Raw genomic sequence first — 22,613 nt, 5'->3', positions numbered from 1 at the left:
AGCCAGATATGGGGCAAAACTAAAACCGTGCTTGCTACTGCAGGCAGAAGTTGAGTCAAATGTTGGATGGGTGGGTTTTGGTGGTCCAGTGGGTATATATTCTGTCATAAAGCAAACTACACATCACAGGTTCCATATTTTTGTAACATGTCCATCCAAAATCTTAGCCAGCCACCCATACTGCTTAGCATCTTGGAGTCTAATCTGTCCCCTGTTCTTCTTTTGGTAGTTTGGAGTATAATCTGTTTATACTTCTATATATATATGGTGAAGCAACATTAACCCTGTTTACATACTACAGTTGTGTACACTGTACACTCATTGAATGGGATGGGGGAGACAGAGAGGAGATTTCACTCTGCTCTCCCTTCCTTATGCAAATTGAGCATATCTCATGAAAGCATCTTTACACCTAGAAACTGTACACACAAGCTGTGGAGATGTGATGGGGAGCCCTGTTTTTGCAGGGTTCTCAACCTGTGAAGAGCTCATGCAGATGCCTTTTATATCCATATATGCTATTTTACCAGATGCTGAACTGACAAAAGGAGGGAAGTTTCTATCCTTGCTCTATGCATGCTCTGTGTACATGACTGCAAGATGTGCAGAGGGCTAATGTTGCTTTGCCCCATCAAAAGAATAGTGTGACTAGGCCCTGAACTGCTAGGAGAGAGGCAGGGGGTAGGATAGACTCCCAAACATTAAGTGTGTAAGAGAGGGGCAGAAGCCAGTGGGTGTGGGACTGTGCCCTCCTCTATGCCTGTTCAGTGGACATGATCTCAACATACATTGAGTTCGCGTCTCCGCTCCTCCACATGCAGCTGCTGGGTGACCTTGGGCCAGTCACACTTCTTTGAAGTCTCTCAGCCCCACTCACCTCACAGAGTGTTTGTTGTGGGGGAGGAAGGGAAAGGAGAATGTTAGCCGCTTTGAGACTCCTTAAAGGGAGTGAAAGGCGGGATATAAAATCCAAACTCTTCTTCTTCTTTCTCTGGAGTGGCAGCCAGCCCTGTGAATGCATCCTCAGACTTCTGTGTTTGCAGCTCACCAGCTTCCCAGAAAACCCTTGGCTTGAGCCAAAAGGTAGTGAGCCATGATCTTCTTGGTACACATTGAAGGTGTGTTGGATCAATGACAAGACCAGACAGCACACTAAAAAGATCAGCTTTGGCCTGGGGGGGGGGGGATAATGGACTCATGAGTCCCGTCTCATTAACTCACTCCTGTCCTCTTCTCAACCTTGTCTCATGAGATGTTCTGGACTCAAGGGGAAAAGACATTGTTTGCTGCGACACTCCAGTGTGTTGTGAATGTCTGCCAGGTTAGGTGCCAGGATGTTACAACACAGCATTCAGGAAACACCACTCTTGTGTCTTTTTTATTTTTTTATTTTTTTTAAATCCACACTGTAGCATCCAGGAGTCTTTGAGTCCTTTCACACCCACCCAAACGCTTCTCTAACATCATACAAATGGCATGCTGTTTGTGTGCTTTCAGCATGGCTCTCTTGGGATGTGCCTGGTTTGTTTTCCAGTAGGTAAAATCATCCATGATTCAATTCAGCTCTTCAGGAGCTGTGGGATTGGAGAGGAGGTGGAGGAGAGGACTATGCACACAATACACAGTTCTATGCACCAATAAGCCACAGGCATGAGTCTCTGGAATAAAAAAGGCCAGCAGTTTGGGGGGGGGGTGTTCACAAGAGCTTTCCAAGCTTGCAGAACACAAAGGAAAGATCTGGAGTATCATATGATCATTGTCAGTAGAGCACTGCAGGCTACCAGGCAGTACTGGCACCAATGGGGATTTGTTCACTAAGCCTCCTAGCTGCTTGAGGAGGGTTCGTTCTGATTGTGCTGGAGAGCAATGTGATAAGCACAATGCAGTCCAATGAGGATCCCTTTTCTAGCTGTGCCTGTAATTAAATAAGCAGAAACTTGCTATGTAGCTGCATGCTACGTATCAATTGAGCAGCTACAACACTGGATGTTGAACATATATGTTTGCATATTAATAAATTATCTGTTCTAATTTACTACATAGAATCTGGACCTTCATGTTGATGACAGCACATGATGCCAGCAGTGGAATACGTTGTGTGAAGGTACTGTGGAATATTTGAGGGTTCTGCATCCATTATCTCTGTCACATGAGGCAGCTGAGGTCTGGAAGAGGGAGAGGTTTGACTACAACAAGAAGGGAGTGACACTGAAAGGGAAAAGGGGAGTGTTTCAAACAACAGCAGAAGCTTGAGTAAATTGATGGGTGGAGGGACACTGAGAGCATGCTTTTAAAGAAAATAAAGCCATTTTAAGAAGGAGAAATAGCAGAAATGGGTACAACAAAGAAGCTAAAATTATTTACTTACTTACTTACTTACTTACTGTACCTCAAACATTGTTTAAAACTGCCACTTTCCTCCCTCAGTGTCCAACCTCTCCAGTTGTTTAAAATGACTTCCCCTTTCCCTGTATTCTTCCCTCCCTACTTTACTCAAACTTCTGCCAGTGTTTAAAACCACCACTTTCCACTCTCAGGGTTCGTTGCTACTCATCAATAGCAAGGATCCATTCTGAGTATCTTTGCTTCCTTGGTAGGTAGGTAGGGAAAGAGTAGGAAGAGAAAAAGAGAAGCTAGAATCTGAATCATAAATCCTGCTTGCACAGACTGTGTCTGTGACCTATATTCCTGCCAGAGGCAGAAGAGTCTTTTACACTTCTTTATGCTATCATCTGAAACTGTTCCCAGACATGACAAATCACAAACTTGGTAAGATAACTTTAACATTTCATTCACATTTAAAACATATGGCTTGGTTGGAATATTTTGCGAATGAAGTGTTATTTGCGTCATACAAGATTGTAAGCACGATACTTTGTTTATGTGTGAAAGCCACTGCCTTTAGGTTGATACGGTGTATCATGTGCTGTGATTTGAGGGATGGTGTTTCATACTGCATGTACTGGCTAAAGAGGGATTCTGCTGCTACCTCAGTATGGTGCAATCAGAGTTTGTCTGCTAGATGAGGTTTGCCCTATCTAGGCTCAAAGCTCAGAAGAAGCAGAATGTAGCAACAGCACTTCAGGTGGAGCAGAATCGCATCAGAGAGAGCAAGGTGGGTATCAGGACCTTGGATAGCACACTGAAGAAGGTGCTGGCTGGAGAATTCTCCCAAAAGCATTGCTGTTGATTCAGCAGAGTGATGAGGCCTACTGAAGGCTGACTGGTCTGCGTTTGCTGATAGCTTCACTCCTTATGAAGAACTGCCTCTGTTTGTAAAAAGCATTTCAATCCTACAACATGGGTCTGGTGGGGACTGTATTGGAAATGCAACTTCTGATTCCAAGGAGTCCAGAACGGCCACATACGCTAGCCCAGAGGGTCCTGGAGTGGGAGGTGATGGTTTCCTGAGCATTGCCTCATCCGTATTGCTGCTGAAGAGTAGCATGATGTGATACAGACATCACAAGTAGAAACTACTGATCACCCTTTCCACAAATGATGTGAGGAGTGAATGTAAGGATCATGTGCAGGGTTTTTAAAACTCCTAGTCACTTGAGAGACACGTTTGTGTGTGTGTGTGCGTGCGCGTGTGTGCGTGTGTGACAAATGACCAACAAGATCAATAAATAATTTCAATAGTTGTTATATTGTGAGCCACCCTAAGATCTTTGGATGAAGTGTACATAAATTTAATAAATAATCTTCATCAAGATAAAAATCTGTCCCATGTTGGTCAATGAACACCCAAGCCCACCTTCCGTCCCCTGAGCCCTTTATCCTCATGGGCTTATGCCCGCTTGGCTTTGTGTAGGAGGATGCAACCCTATCTACAAACGATGCAGCATCTTCTCAAGTGTCTCTTCACAGCCACAAGGTCCTACAAATGTTTGCTTTAAACTGGGGATAAGTCCTGAAGTTGGAAGACCCAAGGTGCCAGTTTCTATTCTCCAAATACCAAATTCCACATGCAAGTGCATGGAATGGATACAACACTGGCACAGCAATCTTATGCTATGGGAGCGAACCCTGTGGAATTCAGTAGCGCTTCCTTCCTAATTTAGGACTGCACTACACATGTAGGGTTTCCTGGTTCAAGGCAAGCTCATAATTGCTATTTCACAAATGAAGTTTGTGCGTACACACATGCCTATTCTCTGGCAGCAACAAGGGAAAAGACATTCCAACAGGGATAGCAGTAAACTGAAGGCAGTGCTCAACATGCGAATACACTCCTCAGTTATCAATATTTTACTAAAGGGATGTCCTTTGACATTTGTCAAGAAAGCAACATGTCTTGTTCACTAGCCTGAGAAGTGTTGATAAAAGGATAGTTGAGGGTAGGAAGCCTCAAGAAATTAAAGTGGTACATTGTTGTAACTCTGTCCTTACCTTACCTCAAGCAACACAGGGCAAGTTAAGGACAGGAAAGCAATGGGAATGGCTGCATTACCATGCTTGTTGTGGTTTGAAGACAAACTCATAATGTCACTGTAACACAGTTTGGTGAAATTTAATTTCCTTGGTATTATTACCATTATATTTTTATACAGCAGTAAAAAGGTTGATCTTTTTTCTTCCTTTGCCTGAAGACACATGGGCTTTCTGAATCTCTGCAGATTACAATGAAATGCATCACTGTGTTCTCACTTGAATACTTTGGAAATATGTTATTATTGATCTGATGGTTAGTGGCAAAGTGCTTTGTGGCTTGCAGAGCAGGACAGCGGTAGCAGAGTGTTTAACTTTACGATGGGAGAATTTCCTTCTTAAAATATATTTTGGGGCATGTGAAGTAGCTGTCTTGGGGAAAACACTTCTCTTGAACAAGGCAGAATGATTTGAATTTAAATCATTTAAATCACCAGAGCCTCAGCAATACAAATGTAAGAGATGGGAACTGGCTAGTCACATAAATGGCCACTGCTGCATTGCTTCACAAAGCCCAGACCAAGATGTCGTTAACAGTGGCGTAGCGTGGGGGGTGCCAAGGGTGCCGGCCGCACCGGGCGCAACATCTGGGGGGCGCGAGTCCAGAGGGAAGGGACAAGTTCCTTCCTCCGCCAGGCTCCCCGCAGCCACCGCCAGCCTTGCGCCCTAGCGCGCGGGCGCCCCCCGCCGCCGCTGCGGCTGCGCTCCACTCACTGCTCGCAGGAGGAGCAGCCGCTGCAGCAGCGCCGACGCCGCCACCGACGCCTGGCCGGCACGGCACGGGCAGCCTCCGCACCCCGACGCGCCACCGGGCCTCGCCGCGCCCTGCGCTCCCCAAAAACCTCCGAGAGGAAGCCGGTGGGCGGGCGAGGCCCGGCTAAGCCTCTCGCCAGCGGGTTAAGAGGCTTTCGGTTTCATCAGCAAGTTTGGCGGGCTTGCTCACGAGTAAATGAGTGGTGGATCATCCCCCTAAGGGTGTGTGTGCGCGCGCTAAAGAAAGGCTTCCGGTTTAAGTTCTTTGTTACGCTGAATGTTTATCTTTTAAAGATACATAGTAATAATAAAAATAAATGAGAAAAATGAAAGGCGTTGGATTTTGCTGTGCATGGTGCCCTTTGGGAACTGGCAAGGTGGGTTTTGAAGCTACTGCTGCAGAGTGGCGTAGCGTGGGGGGTGCAGGGGGGCCCGGCCGCACTGGCTGCAACATCTGGGGGTTAGGGTTAGGGGCGCAAATCCACTGGTTAGGGGGCGCAAATTACTTGCCTTGCCCTGGGTGCTGACAACCCACGCTACGCCACTGGTCGTTAAAGAAACTGCATGCATGTCTCTTTCTTTCTTCCCCCCAGAGAACTACAAAATGTGACATAACCATGGTGTGCGTTTCCCTACAAATGAAACTTACAAGAATGTAGTGGGACAGTGAAATTATGTCCCTTCATGTCCTTTGTATGGGGAATTGAGGAGAAGGTGATGGCTACTGCTTCTGTCAACAGTTGCACCATTTCTGCAATGCCAGGTTCCAGCTTAAGAAACTTAAGCATTTAGGCTATTTCCATTCCTTCAAGATAGAGTGACTGTGCTTATGTAGCCAAAACAGTCACCATCACTCCACCCAGTGCACAAGGGGGAGGTATCAGCCTTGAGGTTTGCAAAAGCACACACACACACACACACAAATATTCAGAGGGCTGGAAAAAACACACCCCAAATTCCCTAATGAATGAGCGCTGAGCATTTTGAGTGGGCATGGGGTGCTGAGTGACTGTTGGGGCACAAGAAGAAACTGTAACATTGTTGGTGGAAATTTAAATGTAAGAATGCTCTCATAAAAACATGGTTTGGTTTGTAAATAGGTAACTGAGTTGACATCTAAATGGAGCCTGGAAGATACAATATAGAGGGGTTCTGCTGTTGGCATTCTGCCGAGAAGCAGATAGTCTGGCAGCTATTACTCACTACCAAGGATGCATGATAGCCTGAGCAAGAGGAGATTAGTAGTTATCAGAAATGCAGGGCAGCAAGGCAAAGAAAGGGTAGGCAGTCAGCACCTTGGAGGGAGATCGAGGTGGGGTTCAGGACCATGGATGGTGCTCTTGCTGCTGAGCCCAAGTATCTTAGGTTGTCTCAGCAACTGATTGGGGTTTATTACAGGGCTAGGGAATCATTGACTAGTGACTCCACACCACCGCCCCCAAAGTGCTGCCTCCTGGCCAGCTAAAGGGCTGACACCTTCTTCTGCAGTTGTTGGCTCTTTTCGGGTCATGAGCTTTCCAGCTTTGCAGGGTGGGAATCCCTCCTCAGGGCTCTGTTGATCCCCTGAGAAGACTGTGGATCAGCTGTCAGAGTCTGGCAACAGATGTGTCCATTCAGGGCTCAAGGAGATGTGCTCTGGTGTTCATTGACCTACACGGGACAGATTTCTATCTTGATAATAAGCATTGTAATTATTTTTTGAACTTGTGGGTCAATTGTGGGTCAACAAGAGTCTCCCAGGTGACTAGGAGGTGGGTCATCTGGTTGGACATTGCAAGAACAGACTGCTGGACTAGGTGGGCCATTGGTATGATCCAACCGGGCTCTTCTGGTCTTTTTATCAGTCTCCTCTTCAGGGCTGCAGTTGCTAGAGGACTCTGCCTCCAAGAAGTTCTGTTCTGGGCTCCTGAGAGTTGTTAAAGAGATGACTAGGTGTTGTCTAGAGTTTTCTGTCATGACAGTTGGACTCGATGGCCCTTGTGGTCTCTTCCAACTCTATGATTCTATGATTCTATGATTCTATACCTCAGCCTTGGGGGCTGAATGTGGCCCTCTAGCCCTCTCTCTCCAGCCCTTCAGGCTCTATCCAGGCCATGCACACCCTGACCGCACTGATCCTACTCTGTACCCTTCTCTAATTATGTTGCCTGCATCCTTGATCTTTGATAATACCTCTTGATTGCCTGGATGAAAGGTGTGTCTGAAAAAACCCACCCCGGCATGGTTCTCCCAGATGTTAATAATAATAATAATAATAATAATAATAATAATAATAATAATAATAATAAATCATTTATACCCCGCCCATCTGGCTGGGTTTCCCCAGCCACTCTGGGCGGCTTCAAAAAGAATATTAAAATACTGGGATACATCAAACATTAAAAGCTTCCCTAAAGAGGCAATGTGGCCCCTGGGTTGAACAAGGCTCCCTGCCCCTGGCTTACATTAATGCCATAATACTTATGCAAATCTATGGTGAGATGGCACTTGGAACGCTGTATAAGAATCTGGTTGGCACACCTCAAAAAGGATATTGTGAAAAAGAGTGGCCAAACTGATCAAGGCACTTGAGCATCTCCCCTTTAAAAGTAGGTTAGAACATTTGGGACTTCTAAGTTTGGAGGGGAAGGGTCAGAAAGGGAGGATATTGTGGAGGTATCCAAAATTATATGTGGATGATTTTGCCAATGAATTTGTTTGTTAGGCCTATCCAAACAAACAAATAACAAAAGCACACCAACCCCAGGACAGTGTTTTCCTATTAATTTCTGCATAGGGTTGTTTTTATATCTGTAACCCATCCCTGTGGTAGAACTTTTCAAGCAAAGGCATACCTTATGTATAGCTGTTGGAGGGCTGCAGCTTTGTGTGTGCTTTTCCTATGGTCCTCCTGGCAGATCCTTTGCTATCATTACTCATGTTGACACATTCTGCAAAGTAACTGAGGCAACTTTTGGGAAACAAGGGTTTCTAATTTCCCTTTCAAACTCTGAAAGGACAAAAAAGAGAATCTGCACACACACACACACACACACACACACAGGCACAGGCACAGGCACACACACACACACACACACACACAGAGAGAGAGAGAGCAAATAAAACAGATCATTTAAACTGAAATTTCATTGTGGACTGCCTCTGCTTTCTCTGTCTTACAAGGGAGCGGGAGTACAAAAACCCTTAGGTCTGGTTAGTAAAGGAGCCAGCATTTCTATACCTTAAACCTCCAGAGGTCTAAAAATTCCTGCGTTCAGATCCCATTTCAGAAGTGTAGTACAATAAAACACTGTGTTTTGTTTAAAACATGGCAATTTGAACTTTCAGGCTTGCCTTCCAAGCAGGATTTTGTAGTAGTGCTGAAAAGAGACAGCAAAAGGTTTTAATAATAACAATAATAAAGTTGTGTTTCCCAGGACTTCTGGGGTGGCGCCATCGGCAATGGCGGACTCCTTCTGAATTGGAGGGACTAGCTCCGCGCGAAACGGGTCTTTTCCGCTACGGCGAAGCGGGGACCCTTTTAAAAATCACAGGCGGATGAAGCCTGTGACCATGGGACTCGGCGGGCACCCTTAGCGCCCTCCCAACCCGCAAAGGAACCCACTAACGGGCTCCAAAGCGAAGAGGGGGAAGTGGCGCGGTGCTGTGAGTCAACTGATATTTCCGTGGAGCGAAGCCGCACAGCTGTTGCCGGAGAGCGCTGCCTTTTTCCTGGGACAATTTGGCTTCTAAAATAAGCACCCATGAGTACTTAAACTTTGAACAATTGGACTTTAAATAAGGACTGGCGAGCAGAAAGGAATTGGACTTAAAAAATTTATTTCAATTTGGTACTGAAACGGGAAGGTCTAAACAGGAAGTCAGCCTTCCGTTTCTTTGTAAACAGAATAAAGCAAAGACAACGTAAACTAGCGCTCAGAAAATCGCTTCTAAAGGATTGGCTTTCATCATTTAAAATTGTTGAACCCCCCTTCGGCAGCAGGAGAAGAAGGGGGATCTTTTCTGGACTGTTTAAACCTGCAGAAGTGAGTTTAAAGTAAAGTAACTTTCCATTGTCCTGATCCTGGAGCGGGGTGTCAGGACTGACGTTTGAAGCTCATTGACCAGAGACAAATGCTTTTGACAGATAGCTAAAAGAAGAGAAACATAGTGATTCCATTGTTTCCTTTCGCACCTTAACGGAACAAATATTGACAAAATATCTGAAAAATATCTGAAAAAAGGAAACTCTGTTGCTAGACTTGTCTTTAAAAGAAAGATTAAATAGAAGTTTTCCCCCTAGAGGGAGACTGTGAAACTGTAACCAACTCCTGGGAGCTGGCAGCTGTTACAGATTACAATCGTGGGAATAGACATCTGACCTTCAGGACAATGTACTCAGAAGCTCTATTGTGTGCTTTCTATAAAACAAATGCCCTACTGGAACAGCTACATGAGAAGATGAATTTGATGGCTGATTCGATTAGAAATTTTGAACAGGCAGTGGGAAATTTTGAACAGGCAGTGGGAAATTTTGAACAGGCAGTGGGAAAATATGCGGAGCCCACCCAGGAATTAAATCAGGAGTGTGCCCTGACAGAGCAGGCCCATCAGGAATATGAACTTTTGGATTTGACAAATGAACTTGGGAAAAGCCAGATTTGGAAAGAAAAAGTTTGGTTTGGTCTGGAAATGGGGGGTTGGATAGACCCTCCTATGCAGGGATGTTTGGACTTTTCAAGTCTGGCAATGGGCTGTGAGATGTTTGGGATTGTGGGGGCTCTCAATTTTGGAGGGATTTTGAAACATGTCTTTAAATACTACATGGAATTTAGTGTCGATTATGGAAAAGGGGCTGATCTGTCGAGAAGGGTCAAAAATATTGCTAAGCTGGAGTTCCCACGAGTGAAACGAGCAGGAGACAAGGGAAAATACAGTTATAAATATGAAGAAGAGCTGCGGAAGGGACATGGAAGAGACTTAAGGGCCTCGGATATTAGGATACCAGGTTAATGCGCCAGATTGATGGGATAATGAGGACTGACAAAACCCGGGACCAGGAGGAAGGGACGATGGATGAAGATTGGATTTGTTTTTATTTCCTTTTTTCACTACTAGGACTGTTTTACAAAATTGATGAATGTTAGAAAAATGTTGGAATGAAATTACTTGGCTTTAGTAAAAATGTTTAAAGAATTATGCAAGAATATTATGGTTATGAGAAGTTGGTAAAAATAAGATTTAAGTTTTAAGTTTCAAGGTTTTTTATAGTAAGATAAGATTAAAATAGTTTAAGGTAATGTAATGACAGAATATTATGAAATATGGAAAGGATTTGCTGTGATAATTAACAACCAGGATACAAGGAAGCGGAGGTCAAGGAAAGAGAGTAATGATAGTTGAGGAGTTGAGAATAATGGATTTGTTTTTAAATGTTTTTATATGTTTGTGGTGTATTTTTTTTTTGTTGTCTTTTTCTCTTATTTTGAATCTGTCTATGTATGGTTGGAAGTGGCTTGTTTTTTTCTTTTTCTACTTTGTTTTTCTTTTGTAACTTTAAAAAAATTTTTTTTCAATAAATATCATTTTTTAAAAAAATAAAGTTGTATTTCCCCATTTGCCTCTGACATGCTTGGAAGCGGGTCTGCTTGCTTCAGAAACACCACAACGTTAGTGCAGTCTCCTCCAAGCTGGTGCCCGCTGGGTGCTTTGGACTACAACTCCCATCAGTCCCAGCCAGCTGGAGCTGATGGGAGTTGTAGTCAAAAACATTGGCAGAGCACCAGGGTGCAATAGTTGCATTGGTGAGTTAGATGGGTCCTGACTCTTTTTTCTTTTCTTTTTTTAAACAAACCTTCAAAATGACCGAGACAGGATGCCGGTGTTTACAATAAAACAGGTTTATGGACCTTGTCATTTGACATCTCACATAGGGATGACGGCAATACTGAACTGCAAAATAAGCTGCAAAGAGAAAGTCGTCATGTACTGTTCGGAGGTCACTCTGATGGATAATGACACTTTAAAACATGTTTTGCACTTTGGACTATAATTTTTTCTAAAAATGGGACAGCATCAAATACATTTTTGGGCTAATGAAAAACAGAATTGTAAATATATTAGCAAACAGGCCATCTGAATAGGCCCTGCTGGTGGTCTCTGTGGAGTCATATAACTGGGGCTGCTTGCACTTGGATAACCTCCTGGTAGCAAGAGAAAATGTTTATGAATCTAGAATGGCTCACAAACGTTAGAACAAATGATTACTTTATCCTGAAAAACTGAACTGCAAGTGACTTCTCCTGGCAGTTTGTCATTGCTTCGTCTCCCACTTTAAAGCATTTGGTCACCCTGCCAATAAGCAAAGATAATGTGGCTGAATGTTGACACCGAGTTGCAAGCAGACATTTGCGAGATGGCAGAGTGAACAGCTCACAAACAGAAGGCAGCCTATGAATGGATCTTACTGCCAAGGAAGGAAGAATGGCAAACAAATGGGAAGAATCCATACCTGGCTTCCGAATCTTCTGCCCAAGCCTTGATGCCTCTGCTTGTACAAAATGTCTACACTAGGTTGAGAGAGATGTTCCAGGTGCAGCCTATTAAAGCTGATCCATGTTTGTTACTTTGAGAGCTCCTCACTCTGTTAGTTTTAAGCATCGTAGTATGTGAGTGTTTTGCAATCCTCAACATGTTTACCCCAAATCACCCTGCAAGGGAGGGAAAACTTGTCACTCCCACCCAGACAACATGGAGAACTGTATGACTCAGATCACGCAGGATCTTATTCCCAGAGTAGGAAACTAAAAGCAAGGTCTTGACCCTGAATGGTCTTCCACCTTGCTTCTCTGACATGGCTTTTAGATTTTTTCTTTATCTCCATGTTCAGGAGATGGGAGATTCTGAGCTTTCATTACATGTGTCAGGCAGCATACTGTTTCAAAAGAGGCAAAACCAGTAACCCTGAACTGGACATTGCACTCCCTGCAGTTTAATGCACCACCAGCCAGACATTCTAAATAATCCCTGATGCTCTCATTCCAAACCCCATGGCAAGCAGTTTCACATCTATAAATAGTCATACTACAAATAACAGTTAGCATCAGACTACTAACATATGCAAAGTCCTGCAAAGTTATCGGAGGAAGAATACAACAGAGAAGCCAGGCACCAATGCACGATTACTTCCATTTAACAGACTTCTTGTTCTGTTCTTCCCAAGGCCTGATTTATGCATGACCCATGTAAATGTTTCACACATGCCTTGACACATTTAAATGCATCTGCAATATGCACCATTTGTTTGCATGAAGTGCTAATAGCATGACATCAGCATGCCCATCTGGGTCCCCATCGCCAGCAGGCTAATACTGCATGGCAATGGGCTGCCATTTGTGATGGCGAACTCCCTTGTGATATAGGCAGAAGTTAAGGAGTCCAGTGTGGTTGCATATGAATTGCAATAAGATACCATTTGGCAAACGGTTGTCTTTATTCACGCTGAAAGAAATGTTAAAGTAATGAGAGAAAATATTTATGGACCCGTAGAGAGAGAAAGAGAGAAACATGTAAATGTATCCAGAGTATGGCCCATTCCACTTCCTAGCAGCAAAGCACCATGTAGAGAAGAGAATTATGGGATCTCTTTACAGGAATCCACTGAACATACATCTTTGAATGGGGAAATGGAACATCTAGTGAGTTGGGAACAGTCTTGGTCATAAAAACATGCCTCACTCAACTGGTTTCACAGTAGGCCGATTGAAAACACAACTCAACCTGTAGGAAGCGTAGAAATAAGGCATGCCCTCCTGAATGACACTTACATAAGTACCAGAGAGCCAGTGTGGTGTAGTGGTTAAGAGCAGTAGTCTCATAATCTGGGGAACCGGGTTCGTGTCTCCACTCCTCCACCTGCAGCTGCTGAGTGACCTTGGGCTAGTCACACTTCTTTGAAGTCTCTCAGCCCCACTCACCTCACAGAGTGTTTGTTGTGGGGGAGGAAGGGAAAGGAGAATGTTAGCTGCTTTGAGACTCCTTAAAGGGAGTGAAAGGCGGGATATCAAATCCAAATTCCTCTTCTTCTTCTTCTTCTACTACTATGCTGTATGCCTGTGTCCATGTGAGTTCAGAAAGGCGATTGAGGGTGGAATTCAGTGTAGCACTGGGGGGGGGGGGATAAGGTCTGCTCGTGTAACAGGCCTCTCCTCCTCCCACGCCCCACACCACCTAAGCCTATTCTGAGGCTTCCCTCAACCCTCCAGAGCAGATTAGGGAATGCAGGGGATGATGAAGTCCTATCGCATGAGCAGACCTCATTCCACACACATATCAACTGTAGCTGAAGTGTGTGTGTGAGAGAAAAGCAGGATTGGGGAGGGGGGAGAATCTGGGCTTTATTTCTTCAAAATGGGCCTCTGAAGCCCAAAAGGACTTCTGCAGAAGAAGAGAACCTGATGCAAATATCATTGCATATTGGCTGTCTCTGCATCTCCATTGACTTAGGATTGATGTGCATGTTTGTGGACCACTGGCGGAGGAAGAGGAGTGTGGGGGGAGTGCACGGCTCAAGGCAGCACGATCCCAATGTGGCTGCACCCCCCACCCACGCTGGGTGCCACAGCCCCGCAGGCGGCGTGCCACACTCCCAGGATGCACGCCAGACCCACCCCTGCCTGCTTTCTGCCCCCTCACCCAGTGCCGGAGCATGAAGCTCTGCCACTGTTGTGGACATCACATAATATCTCATCATTTGCACTTGGAGGCAATGTCAGGTTATATGGAAGCAGATGATATGTGATGGCTCTTTATTTACAAATGCCATCACTTCATAATACAATCCGGATGTGCATGTGCCAACTCATCCTTGCATTCCCTGCCTCATAGCTTTGCTTTCTGATTTTCATGATGTGCAGACTGCTCAGTATGTTCAGAAGCAGAAACTTAAGCCTGCCAAGTTGCTTCTCTACTACTACTACTCTACTAGCTACACCTTTTTTTGGGGGGGGATTTTTGAGCTGCTTTGCTATCCTCTTCCTGTCCCTGCCATGATGCATGCATTGCACACTTTATGGATCATCACTGGTCATTTAATGACTTACTTTCCTCGCAGTGCTTGGGACGCGGGTGGCGCTGTGGATAAAACCTCAGCGCCTAGGACTTGCCGACTGCATGGTCGGTGGTTCGAATCCCCGCGGCGGGGTGCGCTCCCGTTGCTCGGTCCCAGCGCCTGCCAACCTAGCAGTTCGAAAGCACCCCCGGGTGCAAGTAGATAAATAGGGACCGCTTACTAGCGGGAAGGTAAATGGCGTTTCCGTGTGCGGCTCTGGCTCGCCAGAGCAGCTTCGTCACGCTGGCCACGTGACCCAGAAGTGTCTGCGGACAGCGCTGGCTCCCGGCCTCTAGAGTGAGATGAGCGCACAACCCTAGAGTCTGTCAAGACTGGCCCGTACGGGCAGGGGTACCTTTACCTTTTCCTCGCAGTGGGTGGTGGTCATCTGTAGCCACTGGTAAAAGCAAACATTATCCCACCCCATCCCTTCCCCCTTCACATCACGGCCAGAAACGACAGACGATCACCTCTCTATGCAATCAGAGCCTCCATATGGTATGTTTTAAAGTGGCCACTTCATGACTGGCTGTCATCGGATTCCACTTGCAGTCATTGGGAGACTTTGTTTCAAGAAGAGCACAAAAACTATCACAAGACCTGTTTTGTTTTCAGGCAAGCAACAGAAATCTGTAGGCACAGGTTTAAGTCCTGGCTAATGTGCCTGTGATGCTTGCCTGTGCAGAGGGGCCATCTTTGTACAATATGGGGCTTCCCCTCCCCTTCTTAGGCACGATTCTGCTTTTTATTAGCGCAAACTGGCAATGAAGGAGATGGGGATGGTGTGTTGTGAGTTACTGGGGCGAGGGAAGGGAGAGCTGGTGCTAGTTCCTTCTTTAATGAAAACCAGCTTTTCCAGAAACAGAAAAGACCTTGATAAACCTCCTGGCTTCCTGCTAAGGGGTTTATTCACCCTTCCTCTTGGATCAAGCACCAGTTTTGGCTGGGATCTTGTTTTAAGACTTTCCACCTTAGGTAATTTATTTCGTTCACCACGGAGAATAACTTTAGGGCAAACAAAAGGATTTGTGCTTTACTGGTTGATCCAGTATGGACCACACATATATTTGGATGCTGTTATTGAACATAACATATACCCTCCACCCAATAACCAAGCACCATAGGATTTATCAGCAATGGTGTAATGACCAGTGATGCATAGAAGGGCATCTCAAGGACAACAAGAAGCATAGCCATGGTCCCTTAGCTGCATGCTATTATTTGTAATTATTGTAGGAAATTATTTACATAGTATCTACAGTTATCTGCAGTGGAAGAAGTGGAGCATTATTACACTGCTCAAGCAGCAGGTAGGGGGGAAACTGACTGATGCCAGTGGCATTTGCCCACATGCATGTTGGATGGCTACAAGTCGATGACTTATCACTTCCAATGCCTACAGTTTCCTTTGATGCCTTCTAGGTGACCCAGAATAAAATCAGTCTGGCTATTAAAAGCAGTGGGCTGGCACAATCATACTAGGTTAGGTTGGAAGCCAGATCCGGTCACACTGTTCTCTAACTCTGCCGTGTCAGTATAGGAATAGCTCCTGAGCATGAAATTCTAATTCTTAAAATTTTTATTGTGGACATTTTAAACAGGGCCAAAGTAGACATGGCAAGCGAGCACAGAAAACAGCAACTATGTGTCTACTTCCCTCTCCCCTTCTTTTCTATAATGTCTAGTACAGGGGGTCAGCAAACTTTTTCAGCAGGGGGCTGGTCCACTGTCCCTCAGACCTTGTGGTGGGCCGGACTATATATATATATATATATTTTGGGGGGGATGAATGAATTCCTATGCCCCACAAATAACCCAGAGATGCATTTTAAATAAAAGGACACATTCTACTCATGTAAAAACACGCTGATTCCCAGACTGTCCATGGGCCGGATTGAGAAGGTGATTGGGCCGCATCTGGCCCACGGGCCTTAGGTTGCCTACCCCTGATCTAGTAGATAAGACCTCATACTGCAATATCAGGACAGTCTGTGTATTTTGACCCAAGCTTCCCTCACATGGTTGGCAGTCTGAGATGGGAATGGAGTAGATGCAGAAGACACAGAAAGCCATGACATCATGACATGAAGTAAGCTCTGTGATGATCTTGACTTGTATTGACCTAATGGCCAGGCCTCCATTTTTACCAGTCCCTGACTCTCCCAATGACAACACTTTAGTGCCCGTGGGATATTGGTTCTAGTCTTCCTCTCTGCAAATTTGTGATCTTCTGGAGAAACACACACTGAAACTTTCTGGGTGTTTCCCATTATTATTTTTTATTAATGTGTTGCTAGGCTGAAATTACCCAGCCATGGGGTATGAGTAATTCCTGGCCAGGCTGACCCAGAGATGATAATTTGGCCTTCTTCCTGATACCTTCTTTAGTATGGAGATTGGGAAACCATATTAGTATAGGCATTCCTGATTGGCTTTTTACAAGCCCCGCCTTTGAGAGATTGGTTGGTCTGTGTCACAGGGAATGGGTAATGCCCTCTTCTCCATCCTGAATATTCTGAGGTTTAAAAAGAGTCAGGATAGTTCCCCATCTCTCTTTTGGCTTCCTGGTTTCTGTGGCAAACATATTGGGCTGGTGCTTCTTCGGAGCCCAGGGAACATGTGCCTGTTGCCATTTCAAAATGGCCTGAAACAAAGACTCTCAGAAGGTGTATGTAAGTTTTGGCCTCTGTTTGATATTCCCATATCTAGGATAGGAAGGCATCACATAAGCATTTTTGTATTTAGTTAGCATAGAAGCATAGAATTGTAGAGTTGGATATATTTAAGTTACTTTATCTGCTTCTTTTCCATAGTAAGCTACCTTTCTTTTTAATGAGAGTTTGGTCTAAGAAAGGATTCTGTTTTCAGCTGTGTTTAATGAAAAAGTCTACCTGGATTGTTAGGCTATGTACTTTCATGGAGAGGGTTTCATGCCCAGATTAGCAAAGTGATCTTAGCTTGGGCATGCAAGTGGCTCCCAGGTCTTAAAGCAGGTCTTCCCCCGGAGCTTATGTTTACTTTCAAGTTAGCATGGACTATGTTGTTGGTGGTAGTAATGAAATATCTGCCCATGTTGCTAAATACCCATGTTGCTAAATTACCTTGAAGTATGGCATGGACGCAGTGTTTTCCTCCTTCACAAATTCTAGCACATAGGTTAACTGCAGTTACAAAAGGGTAGAAAACCTTGACAAGTTCTACATTACGGAGTAGGAAAGGGTAACTATACACTTGGCATATGTTCCTGGTGACAGCCAACCACCCCACTATAATCTGTTATATAGTTTGGCCCACAGTGGAAAAAAGCCCATTAAGACCATGGCATTGAAGTTTCCAGCGTGGAGCAGGGGGCTAAATGTTAGCAACTGTATTAGCAACTTAAAGTTTCACTGCAAACAGCCCTAGGTGTTCTATATAAAAGTGTTAAATGTAAATAAAATAGAAAGATGAGGTAATGCTGGTCTTTTAATTTCTTAGGCCAAGTAGAGTTGGCAAAAAAGGACATAAGTAATGGAGAAATGACTGGGCGGGAAACTGACGTGTTTTCTGTCACCCATCTCTTTCTAGTATTGGTACCACCATGATACAAAGTACTGCAAGTTTTGTTTTGGGAGGCTGGAATAAGCCTATGGGGGCTTTCGGTGCATTTTGGCTGACTGGACAGGATTCTCTTTTCTGCTGAGAAACGTTGTGTGGAAGAGAAAAAGGGCAAAGTGAATCAACTCGTAAGGCAGAAACATACATGGGGGGGGGGGAGAGAGATGCAAATTTAAGATGAGAAAAGAACTTTGAGAAAATGAGGCTGCAAATGGGGAGAGGGAGAGGAAAGATGGATAATGGCTCGAGTGTATCTTGCCCAGCTGGAATGGTCTGAAGGGCTATCTGTCTTGCCTTTTTATTGTTTACTGCAGTGGAAAATCAGGGTTAATAGTACAAACAGGAATAGTACAAAGAGGAACAGCACGTTCCATGAGGAAATCTAGAGATGGTTATCCAAACCTGACAACTGCCTAAGAGGCATCGCAGGGGAGGCAGCCCTTAGCGCTGCTGCCGTGGGCAGTTCAGGTAGACACACACAACTTCCTCTTGCAGAATGGATGGCAGAGGAGAGAGATGCCCAGTGGGAAGCAAAGGGGGGTGGTCTGTTTGACTAGGGAGCCCTCAACTACAACTTGGGGCTATTTTGCAGTGACCTGGTGGAGTCTTTCAGAGCTTTTCTTTTCCTACCTCGTACTCTTTTCCATTCTAAACTGTGAGCTCCCTGTGGGCACAACAATGTGTTACTATGTGTTTGCATAGCTTCTCATATTATGGTGACCTAATCTCCACTGGGGCGTCTAGGCATGACTATAATAATAAAGGATAATAAAGGATGAATGCCACAATAGAAAAAGGAAAGGAAGGAGGGCAGGGTAAAACAAGTAGTGGGGTTGGGGGCTGCAGAAAAGTAAGTAAGAAAGATTTCATGGGAATATTTGACTTTGAATGTATGCAAACCAAATGCAGACTCTCAAGGATACGAGCCTTTTAGGAATAGTGCTTGTGCATATGACAAAGAGGTTTGCAGCTTGTAAAATTCTACTTTCCTCTCCAACTGTTAAATCTGTCAAGTTTCACACGCGCAAAATTTGAAAGCATTTCTACACAATTGTACAGGTTTATCATGAGTCCCTTTCAGTTCGAGCAGCAGCAGCAGCCTGCACCTTTGTTGTCCAAAGTACTGCCTCCCCCTTTCCTTCCCCAAACCTTCACATTTTCAGTGGCTGACCTGCCAACACACTGAGCCAAGGAATTTGGTTGATGGTGGACCAGTTCTGTCTAAGTGGTTTGCATCTCTGTTGTTGTACGGTGCCATAGTTATTGCTTCCTCCCATCCATTGCTGTCCATCAGCCAAAATGTTACATTCTACTATGATCTTCGGCCATATCCTCACTTCCAGCAACTGCAGCCTTGGCATGACCTAAGAAAATAGAATTGTGAGGTCAATCGAGCTTCACAGTTCAGGAACAGTATGACCCAGAAAGACCTTTGCTAGCAGACAAGAGCACAACGATAATGGTCATTGTGTTCTACCACTAGCTGAATCCTACCACCTTGGCTTCATCTCAAAATAACAATGTGGTGCACATCATCCAGTGGCAGTTGTGAAGTCGCTGCACATCTGCCCCATGTAAAAAAAATCATCATGGAAATATGCTAAATGTTAAAGGGCTAGAAGTGTTAACGGAGAAACCGCTATTGTGACAGCAGCTCCTGTATGCTGAATCTTTTCATGGCCACACTGTGACTTACAGTGAAATATCTTCTGATTAGTTCTTAGAGCATCAGGAGAGAGAGAGAGAGAGAGAGAGAGAGAGAGAGAGAGAGAGAGAGGAGATGGGTGGTTGAGGAAGAGGTGGCAGCTAGTAGCATGCCCCTATCATCAATTTCAGTTGCCTGGAGAGTCTAATTCTAGTGACTTTGGGTCTCAGCTGCAAAGTCTCTTGTTCAAAACTGGCTCCTGTTGTGAACTTAAGGACAAATGAAAAGCCCTACCAGATCAGGTCACATGCCCATCTAGTCCAGCATCGTGTTCTTAGCGATGTCAATAAGATGCCTATGGAAATCCCGCAAGAAGGATTTGAGTTCAATAGCGCTCACCACTTCTTAGCAGGGGTACCATTCAAGAATAGCAAGTGAGAGCACTGACCCCTCCTACCTGTCTTTCAAACCTCATAACTATTTCTCAAAAGTGTTACAAGGCATAAAAAGTAACTGCCACAAGTATTGCTAAAACGTGCTCCCCCCCTTTTTTGCGGCAATTCCATACCTGTCTATATAAGTATTACTGTGGATCTGCAGAGTATTCTTACTACACTAGTCCTCAATGTGAGGGTCACATAGCTTGTAGTCTCAAACCTCTTTAACCACCTGTGTATTTACTGATAATTTTACTGTATTTATACAGTATAACCTGTGCATTTACTGTAGCCAGTGGTTAACATGTTGCTTGCATTTAACCTCCCACCCCACCAATGGAATTTTTCCTTGCACAGTGTCCCTCGTATGATTGCATTAATGATATCTAGTCACCATTTGTGCCTTGCCTAGAGGAATAATACTCAGATCACCCTATTCCCCCCCCCCTCTTTTCCTGCTGTTCCTTGCCTGTAGGCACATCTGGTCTAGTGTTCCTTGCTTGCTCCTGAGAAGGCCTGTTTGTGGCACATGATAATCTGGATGAGTAATGTTAAATTGTAAGAGAAGAGAAAGTGTGGCGTGGGCATGCCTGGGCAGAGTATGATTGTTTTTATTTCATGTAACAAAATGTATATAACGCGTGATTATAAGGAAACCTCTGAGTAGTTTACAAGCTAATTGTGGACATCTCTGTCTGGCCTCATAATACTCCGAGAACGTTGTTTAACCTCTTCCCCTCCCAATTTTGCTGGCAAATCAGAAAGCTTGTGCATTCCTTACCTTAGAGTCAGAATGTGTGTGTTTATATGTGTGTGGTGGGGAAGGGGGAGGGTGTTGGGAGAGCCACACATATGGAACAAGTTATTTATTATTTGTTAAGGTTCTATTTGTGCTTGCATACAGCATATTAGTTACATTTTGGGCTCTTCTACAATTTATTGCATAAATGTAGTTGAGTAAGACAAGGTTTCCTAAAGGCAATGCTATTTGTCCAAGACACTTGTGCAATAGACCTCCTGGAGTCTTTGTCAACTTTTATCCTTTTAACACACTGAATCTGCACAAATACATAAGGCTGTGTGTTTTACAAACTTCTTGTTTCCCTTTGGAAGCCACAAAGAAGTAGAGTAGGGTGTGATGAGGCCAGGATGCCGGGGTGTTGTTCTGGGGGTTTGCCCCCCTGGTTTAGGGGATGATTTGGTCAGAGGATCCTTGATTTGGGGCAGATTATGCATCTGGCTCCCTCGCTCCCACTGAAATCAGTGGCATTTTAATGTGTCTTGCTGGCTGGATTGCCATTTTAGGCGTGACCTGCATGTTGCACAGCAGGCAACCTTGAGTAAGGAAGCCTTGATAGCAAAGATGCCATCAGGAGGGTGTGATTGACCACAGAGAAATGATGGAAGCTTTAAAGAGTGCTTAACTCTTCCCATGCCAGTCTTTTGTCTCTTGCAGTTTCCCTTCACCTCAGGTGCTCTCACATTTAGATCTGTGTTTGTGAGGATAATCCAGCAAGCAGGGGAGAAGATGAATTGGAGGTCCATATAGTTAAAGCTATGGTTTTCCCAGTAGTGATGTATGGAAGTGAGAGCTGGACCATAAAGAAGGCTGATTGCCAAAGAATTGATGCTTTTGAATTATGGTACTGGAGGAGACTCTTGAGAGTCCCATGGACTGCAAGAAGATCAAACGTATCCATTCTTAAGGAAATCAGCCCTGAGTGCTCACTGGAAGGACAGATCGTGAAGCTGAGGCTCCAGTACTTTGGCCACCTCATGAGAAGAGAAGACTCCCTGGAAAAGACCCTGGTGTTGGGAAAGATGGGGGGCACAAGGAGAAGGGGACGACAGAGGACGAGATGGTTGGACAGTGTTCTCGAAGCTACGGACATGAGTTTGACCAAACTGCGGGAGGCAGTGGAAGACAGGAGTGCCTGGCGTGCTCTGGTCCATGGGGTCACGAAGAGTCGGACACGACTAAACAACAACAACACTTGGAGTCACAGTGAAGCATGGGGACTTTGATCTGCAATTCTTAGTCTTGTCACATGAAACAGCAGGATGCAGTCCCAAAGGTTCCCATTTCTGGACTTGGTGGAATCTTTCTTGACCCTGTTATTATACCAACTTTGGTAACCCAAAATTCCCAGTTACCCAAACTGCCCCTGTGCCCACTATACTTTCAACGGTTGTTGAATGAGCCTTCATTAATCTGATTTGTTGATTATCTAAATATCTTTGGCATTACACCCCCACCCCTTTCTCTGCCCAGCACATAAATGAGGTTGCATTGTATCGTCCCTTCTAGCTAATTAGCTGTTGGTATTGGAATTAAACAGCTATCATTAACGAAAAACAGAGGCCAGGCTATTTCCTGGCATAAATTGATTTGGTATGGAGTTGAACAGCTGAGTGAGACACCAAAACAGGAAACATATTTTTATGAATTGTTCTCTCTCTCTCTCTCTCTCTCTCTCTCTCTCTCTCTCTCTCTCTCTCTCTCGTTTTGCTTCTTGTCAAAGAAGAAAAAAGAAATTCCCGAGGAGTAAAGAATAAGGACAAAAGCATTTTCAAAGTGTTTGTTAGATTTTGGAGGACTCAAGTTGTTTTTGTTTACTGTGTGAGGTTCATCCCCCTCCCAGTTTCCCGTTCTCTGCCTTTG

The 22,613-nt window shown here is 44.6% G+C and overlaps 2 long non-coding RNA genes across 3 annotated transcripts in view; both read left to right on the top strand.

Moving 5' to 3' along the window:
* Positions 1-22,613, top strand: part of LOC308593479 — a 204,263-nt gene that overhangs the window by 37,678 nt on the left and 143,972 nt on the right. The window lies entirely within an intron of this gene.
* Positions 2,042-22,613, top strand: part of LOC308593470 — a 41,647-nt gene continuing 21,075 nt past the window's right edge. Inside the window, exon 1 of one of the 2 annotated variants that reach the window (XR_014010964.1) lies at positions 2,042-2,104. This is a non-coding gene — a long non-coding RNA (uncharacterized lncRNA). Of the gene's footprint in view, positions 2,105-16,820; positions 16,945-22,613 lie in introns of those variants that run through there. The other variant, XR_014010965.1, reaches the window with a different exon arrangement.

Source organism: Podarcis bocagei (genome assembly GCF_964188305.1).
Source record: "Podarcis bocagei genome assembly, chromosome: 1".
In the NCBI taxonomy this organism is placed as follows: Eukaryota; Metazoa; Chordata; class Lepidosauria; order Squamata; family Lacertidae; genus Podarcis; species Podarcis bocagei.
Note: the sequence above shows the minus strand (reverse complement) of the source record. Positions and strands in the feature narration are given on the sequence as shown.